We start from the raw sequence: 6,044 nt of genomic DNA, 5'->3' as shown, positions 1-6,044 counted from the left end.
CCACCTCCCACAATCCTCCTGCTCTTGAGGCCGATTGGCTGGGTCACGTGGGCGGAGCCAAAAAAAGTCCCCCAATGAGCAGCTCCGTGGTCTGAAAGGGCAGGGAAACAGTCCAATGAGCATCACCGCAGAGGAGCCAATCAGCTAGATGTTGCTGGGGCCGAGGAGCCAATCAGCTAGATGTTGCTGGGGCCGCTGTGAAGTTTGCTGGCAGCTAGAAGTTTGCTGGCAGCTGGAAGTTTGCTGGGGCCCCTTTGGCTGTGGCTCTCAACACAGTATCTTACTAAGTTGCCTAGGTGGGCCTTGAACTTGTAATCCTCCTGCCTCAGCTTCCAGAGTAGCTGGGATTATAGGTGTGCACCATGGAGCCTAGTGGTAAATATGACTCATTTTAAAGGCAAAACCATTGAAGAACTCAACATGGTGAAATAAAGAATTAGAAATGACATGGGAAGATGAAAAGGTAAATTAGAGGAAAATGAGTTAAAGCGAGATCTGAGAACATATTAATATAATTGAAAAGAGAAACAGTTGAGATTGCTTTAAAAATCTAGCAATCTCTCTGTTTTAAGATGGGGGTTTCCAGTTTCTCAGTCCTTATTTCTGTGTTCTAATAAGACCAGTGGTTTGGGGCTCACACTATAGCAGCCTTAGAATCCTGAGGAGGGCTTCCTGAAACACACTGGGAGCAGGAGAGAAGGGAGGGCAGTGCTGGGGGAGGACACTGACCAGATCACACTGTTATGTCATATATTGTGTGCAAGTAAGAAGATGCAACAGCAAATCCCACTACTCTGTATTGTTATAATGCACCAGTAAAAAGAAAAGAGCCTTAGGCTCAAGTTCTGCTTCCTTTGATTTTGATTCAGCAGTTCTAGGGTAGGGCTGGAGAATGTGATTTTCTTTTCTTCCTTTCTTTCCAATGTTGGGGGTTGAACCTAGCGGTGTTTAACTACTGAGTCACATTCCCCAGCCCTTTTTTAATGTTTTATTTTGAGACAGTGTTGGATATGGAAAATGACAAACCCCAAAATAGTGTGGCCCAGGGAGAGGGAATGAGGCAGAAGGCAATACATTAATCCTTTCCCAATATATTCTTCCCCAGGGACCAAAACAGGCCCTGGGGAGGAGATATCCATTGAATCTGAAATGACAGTCTCTGGGAAGAGGCCAAAACATTGATCCTTCCCTAGACAAATCCTTTCCCAGATACCAACCACTGACCCCAGACCCTCCATCTGGCTCAGTAAAAAATAAATCCCAGATACTGAGTGACCACTGATCCCAGACCCCAGACCCCCCCTCCCATCTCACCCAGTAAAACAGACCCCAAATTCCTGAGTGCCCAAACTGACACACTCATTAATCAAGTCACCTTTCAGTGTAACCAATATAAGCACAGACTCCCCTTTTGGTCAGTGGCTCATTTTCCACCATGAAAGTGACTCCATCAGAGGTGTCAGTCCATTCCTGAATATAACTTCGTTCCTGAATAAAAGCTGTGCTGAGCTGATCTGTGAAGTTTGCTTCCAGCCTGGGCCTTTTGTGCTAACAGACAGGGTCTCACTAAGTTACTTTAGGGCCTTGCTGAGTTGTTGAGGCTGGCCTTGAACTTGTGATTCTCCTGCCTTGGCCTCCTGAGTAACTGGGATTACTGGTGGGCACCACTATGCCCAGCTAAGAATGTGCTTTTCTTATAAACTCCCAAGTGAAGATCACAGAGTTGTGATCCCAGCATCTTAGCCTAAGAGACAAAATCCCTCATTCTACACTTCTACTCAGATAGTCATGGATAAATGCTCAAGAGTTTCTCATTGGATTCCACCTCTTGGGTCCCCTTCTTCCTCCAGGAGAAGTCTTTTCTGCTGTCCTTTAATAAACTTCTAATTTCTACTCTGAAAAAAAAAGAGTTTCTCATCTACATAGGGCACAAAGCAACTCTTAGCAATACAGAAATGGATATAATTCCTTGCATCTGATTATATCTCAATGTGACAGAACCCTCTACAAAAACTATAAAAACACACGGATATTGAACAATACTCTTTTGAATGATGAATGGGTGACAAAAGAAATCAAAGGAGAAATTAAAAATTCTTAGACTTAAACAAGAATAGTGATACAACATACTAGAACCTCTGGGACTCTCTGAAATTAGCTTTAAGAGGAAAGTTTATAGCTATGAATGCCTATATAAGAAAATCAGAGGGCTGGGGGTGTAGCTCAGTGGTAGAGTGCTTGCCTAGCACATGTGAGTCACTGAATTCGATCCTCAACACTGCATAAAATAAATAAATAAAGGTATTGTGTCCATCTACAATTAAAAAGAAAAGAAAAGAAAACCAGAAAGATCCAAAATAAACCTAAGGATGTCTTTCAAAGCCCTTAAAAAAGAACAAATCAGTTTCAAAACCAGTGGAAGACAGGAACTAATTAAAATCAGAGCCAAAATTAATGAAACTGAGAATAAAAAAAAAATACAAAGGATCTGGGGCTGGGGTAGTAGCTCAGTGGTAGAACGCTTGCCTAGCACATGTGAGGTGATGGGTTCAATCCTCAGCATCACATATAATTAAATAAATAAATAAAATAAATATAGGTATTGTGTCCAACTATAACATACATACACACAAAGGATCAATGAAACAGAGTTGGTTCTTTGAAAAGATAAACAAGATTGATAAGCCTTTGGCCAAACTCACTAAAAGAAAAAGAGAGGAGACTCAAATTATTAAAATTAGAGATGAAAAAGGAGAAATCACCACAGATATCATAGCAAACCAGTGGATCCTTACAGGCTATTTTGAAAACTTAAACACCAATAAATTATAAAATCTAGAAGAAATGGACATATTTCTAGAAAAATATGGTCTGCCAAAACTGAAACAGAAGGACATAGAAAACCCAAACGACCAAAAATCTAGCAATTAGATAGAAGCAATAATAAAACATCTTCCAATAAAGCAAACCCCAGGATCTGATGGATTCTCAGCCAAATTCTACTGGACCATTAAAAAAGAACTAATGCTAATGCTTCTCAAATTTTTCCATGAAATAGAAAGGAATGGAGCACTTCCAAATTCATTCTATGAAACCAGTAACACACTCCTACCAAAACCAGATAAGAATACATTGAGGTAAGAAAACTACAGACCAATATTCCTGATGAACTTACATGTAAAAATATTAATAAAATATTAGCAAATTGGGTTCAACAACATAATAAGAATATTGTAACCCATGACCAAGTTGGTTTTATTCCAGAGATGCAAGGATGGTTTAATATATGCAAATCAATAAATGTAATTCATAACATAAATAGAATTAAGACAAAAATCACTTAGTCATCTAGATAGATTCAGAGAAAACCTTTGACAAAATTCAACACCCATTCATCATAAAAATACTGAAGAGACTAGGGATAGAAGAAACCTACCTAAAAATCATAAAGCTATGTATGAAAAACCCTAAGCTAACCTCTAGTTAAATGGGGAAAAACTGAAAGCATTTCCTTTAAAAATCTGGGACAAAACAAGGATGTTCACTCACCACTCCTATTTAATATAGTGCTATAAAGTCTAGCCAGAGCAATGAGGTAAGAGAAGGAAATAAAAGGGATAAAAATAGGAAAGGAAGAAGTCAAATTATCACTGTTTGCAGATGATATGATCCTTTACTTAGATGATCCAAAATACTCCACCAGAAGACTGCTAGAGCTAATAAACAAATTCAGCAAAGTAGCAGGTTACAAAATCAACATACAAAAATCAACAGCTTTCCTATATACCAACAGTGAATCTGTTCAGAAAGAAATCAGGAAAACAATCCCATTCACAGTAACCTCAAAAAAGAATAAACTATCTAGGAATAAATCTTACTAAGGAGGTGAAAGACTTCTATAGTGAAAACTATAGATAACTTTGAAGAAAGAAACCGAAGAAGACACAGGAAGATGGAAAGACCTTCCATGTTCATGGATAGGCATAATCAGTATTGTTAAAATGTCCATAGTCCCCCAAACAATATACAGACTCAATGGAATTCCCATCAAAATATCAATGACATTCTTCACAGAACTAGACAAAATAGTCCTAAAATTCATATGGAAGCAAAAAAGATCTCAATATAAAAAGCAACATTAAGTTTAAAAGGACAGAGCTGGAGCATCACAATACCTGAGCTCAGGACATGCTGCAGAGCCACAGTAACCAAGCAGCATGGGACTGGTGTCTAGAAATGAACTCACACAACTACTACCCACGGACTCCTGCCAAAAGTGCCAGAGAAACATGTGGAGGAGGGGCAGCCTCTTTAAAATGGTGTGGGAAAACTGGTTATCCACAGGCAGAAGATTGTGACTTGACCCCGATCTCTCACCTGTACAAAGATCAACTTGAGATGGATTCAAGATCTTAATGTAAGACCCTTAACTCTGAAACTACTAGAAGAAAATGCAGATGTTGTTACAGGTAAGAATTTATTTGGACAAGACCCCCCAGAAACAGAATGACAAATGGGACTATATCACACTCTGAAGCTTCTACACAGCAAAGGAAGCAGCAGAGTGGAGAGAGCATCTATGGAACAGGAGGACATAGCTGCCAACTGTTGATCTGGCAAAGGATCAACATCCAGATATATGAGGAATCAATAAGGAAATCTCTAGATAATCCAATTAAAATATGGGCAGGTGATCTGAATAGAAGCTTCTTGAAAAAAATGCAAATGACCAACAAGTGTATGAAAACTGCTCAATCCAAATGAGAACTAAAACTAAGTATCCTCTCCCTCCAGTTAGACTTGCCATTATTCAAAAACCAAAAAAATAGTAAATGCAGGTGAGGGTGAGGAGAAGAACTAACTCTTCTGTAGGGTTCACAGAAATGTAAATTGGTCCAGCCCTTGCTGAGAAGAGTATGGAGATCCCTCAAAGCCAAACCTAGGCGTGCTATGTGATCTAGCCATCCCACTTCTGGGAAGATACCCAAAGGAAATGAACCAACACACTCAGAGACACCTGCATGCCATGCTTACGGCAGCACTGTTCACAACAGCCAAGGTATGGAACCAGTTTAGGTGCCCATCAAGAGATGAGTGGACAGAGAAATTGTGGTGTTTATACACCTTGGAATATTCTTCAGCCATTGAGAATGAAATCCTGTCACTTGCAGCAAAATGGGAGGAACTGGAGGACATTCTGCTGAGTGAAATAGGTCAGGCACAGAAAGACAAGTACCACATGTTCCCTGTCATGTGGAAGCAAAACAGTTGGCCTTATGTGGAACAGTAATTGTTAGAGGGCGGGGAGGCGTGTGCTGGGTGGGGAGGGTGGATACTGTGCAGCTGTGTTTATTGGGGCACACTGTGTGCATGCAAGGAAATATCACGCTGAATCCCACCAATGATGCAATCAATACATGTTAGCCAGAAATAAAGAAAAAGGAAATCTGTGTTTTCCCATGGTGAATTTAAAAGTAGGATATCAGGATAGAAAAGCAGGCTTCTCAGTGTCCTCTAAGACTCTTCTCAAAGTGACCCCAGAATTTGTTTGAAGAAGACAATGCAAAGATTCTATTATTACAAAATAATAGAAAAATAACAGAACATTGCCACATCCTATTTCAATATTCATTAAACCATCAGACTTTTTGTTGATATTTTTAATTCCAAATATTAGATATTTATTATTATAGAAATTAGAATGTCATTAGCATAGCAAACTCATGATTTTCATAAATAATATTTCCTAGGTCAAACTAAACATCCTATACCCTTTTAAAAATATTACGATCAGATATAGCAAGAGCCGTAAAGAAGGTACAAAATGACCAAGGCCATCTTGAGGGACATTACTTTCATGTTTATTTGGTTTGATGATGTATACTATAGCATGCCTTGGTTAACAGGTTTTTGTAGCATAGAACTTAGAGGTGAATGATGATAGCTTATTGCTTATAAGACTTCTGCTTATTTCTTTAAAACATGTTAGATTAGACTTGGAACATGACTCAAGGTTTTTATAAAATAATCCATTATTCTTCCTC

Source organism: Marmota marmota, unplaced genomic scaffold, assembly GCF_001458135.2.
Source record: "Marmota marmota marmota unplaced genomic scaffold, marMar, whole genome shotgun sequence".
NCBI lineage: Eukaryota > Metazoa > Chordata > Mammalia > Rodentia > Sciuridae > Marmota > Marmota marmota.
This window is presented reverse-complemented; position numbering follows the sequence as displayed.